We start from the raw sequence: 2500 nt of genomic DNA, 5'->3' as shown, positions 1-2500 counted from the left end.
CAGAAACGACAGGAGAGTCAGAGGAAGACTGTGGTCACGGTCAGCAGCAGTGAAGGATCAGGACGGACTCTTCCTGCACTAACGGGGCCCTGAACACACCGTAACTCATCCAGGCGAGGACGTGTCCCCCGAGACCGACAGCTGGAAGAGCTCCAGAAGAGAACGGCCACTAAAAACTGCTGAACGTCGTCCTGCGAAACGCAAACTCTGTCCTTTTACTCTGTCCTCTGTTCCAGCTTACTGACTGTGACTGTTATCAGCCTAATTATCAGACCTACTCTTCCTCCTCACCACCTTCCTCACCCTCCTCACCCTCCTCACCCTCCTCCTGCAGGAAAACAGGAAGGAAGGATTAGAGCAACGCGCTGAGCTGAGATCCGGACGGGCCGGACGAACGCAAAATCACAATCACACATGCACGCACACACAAGACACACAGTGAGAGTGTGTTGTGTCACACTGGCTGCACACTAACATACTTTCTCTCATTCTCTGAATATCTACCCCACACACACACACACACACACACACACACACACACACACACACACACACACACACACACACACACACACACACACACACCCATTAAGTCCATTAAGTGATCATGAGCAAACAAACAGCTGGAGGAAAAGTGCTCGTATGGTGGATTTAATAAAAGCAGTCACGGGCCGAGGACGGCGTGCAGAGAGCCAGCAAACAATGAGCCTCAGACGGCGGCCAAGAACGCCACAGTAACGTTTACGAGCTGCATTAGAGTTCAGAGCCGTCATTATGAGGAAGAGGTGCTCATTATAGCCTTTTATGGGAGGAAACAAATAGTCTCCTGAGACTCACATTCTGTCCAAATGCAAAGATGCAAAACAACGAGTGAAAAAACGGCGGCTGCAGTTGGCGAAGAAAACACGCAAAGTTATCTTGGACAGATATCTGTGACCTTGAGAGGCGGTAATCGAGCGGAAAGGGGATGTAAAACATCCGCTGGTGGGTTTAGTGTGACACACACACACACACACACACACACACACACACACACACACACACACACACACACACACACAGTCCCAGGCTGGCCTCTCTGGCATTATCTCATAGCCTGAGCACTCCCGCTGCCTCTGAGGTCGGCCAGCTCCACACAGAAGCATGACGCACATCTGCCTCCAATTAATCGGCAAATTATAGAAAAACTGCGCATCAAAAGAAGTTAGTGAGGGTGGAGGAGAGAGGTGGTGCATCTACGTACAACACAAGCTCACACACATTACTCTGTGTGTGTTTCCTCTGTGAATGTGAACTAAACGCACTACAACACAGTACAACACAGTACAACGCAGTGAAACAGTGAAACGCAGTAAAACACAGAGAAACACAGTAAAATGCAGTGAAACACAGTAAAACACAGTAAAACACAGTGAAACACAGTAAAACGCAGTGAAACACAGTAAAACGCGGTAAAACACAGTGAAACACAGTAAAACACAGTGAAACAGTAAAATGCAGTAAAACGCAGTGAAACACAGTAAAACGCGGTAAAACACAGTGAAACACAGTAAAACACAGTGAAACACAGTAAAATGCAGTAAAACGCAGTGAAACACAGTAAAATGCAGTGAAACACAGTAAAACACAGTAAAATGCAGTAAAATGCAGTGAAACACAGTGAAACACAGTAAAATGCAGTGAAACACAGTAAAACGCAGTGAAACACAATAAAACACAGTGAAACACAATAAAACACAGTGAAACACAGTGAAACAGTAACATTTCTGTTGATACTGTTTGATAGTTGTTTTATATTTTTTGTTATTTGGGGTTTTTATACATTGAACTTCAGGCAAACAAAAGAGACCATCTTCATCTTCATCTTCATCATCAAGTTTTTTACGTCTGTGATCAAGTTTAATCCAGAGCTACAAACTGATCAATCGGAGTATAAATCGGTGTCGAGGGCCCAACCTACACGTTCACAGCCACCTACTTTGCTACCTTTCAGAGCTACAACCACCACATCTACATCCCATCCCCGAGCGGCTGGTCCCTGAGGGAAGAACGATGGTCAGCAGGGAGCTACAGATTAGCGTTAGCTAACGGATCAATAACGGCAGTTAAAAGTAAAGTTCACATCAGGAAGAAATGATTCCACACTGTGAAAAAACACTTTCTGCTTATTTGAAGAAACATATCTTTGTTGAGTACTGCTGCCTCCAGGAAATAGCCACAGCCCAGCCCCTTCTCACTCACTACTGCCGTTCAGCGGCAACATGAAGCTTTGAGCTCACAGAACCTGATCTGACGTGAGTCTGAAGGTCGTCATGGTTGATCCGTCGTACAGCGTCACATCGTTACGATCGATAAAAGAAGTTTCAAACACAGAACTGGAGGCATAAGTTCTGAGTTCATTCAGCAGCAGGCGGTGCAGTGAAACACACAATCGAACTGTGGAAATCAGCAGTTTTTGTAATGTTATCAGTTTGTTTGACAAACGACTTTGACCGACTCT

The sequence above is a fragment of the Chaetodon trifascialis genome, chromosome 16 (genome assembly GCF_039877785.1).
Source record: "Chaetodon trifascialis isolate fChaTrf1 chromosome 16, fChaTrf1.hap1, whole genome shotgun sequence".
NCBI classification, from domain to species: Eukaryota; Metazoa; Chordata; class Actinopteri; order Chaetodontiformes; family Chaetodontidae; genus Chaetodon; species Chaetodon trifascialis.
The sequence above is the reverse complement of the archived record's forward strand: the minus strand, read 5'-3'. Positions refer to the sequence as shown.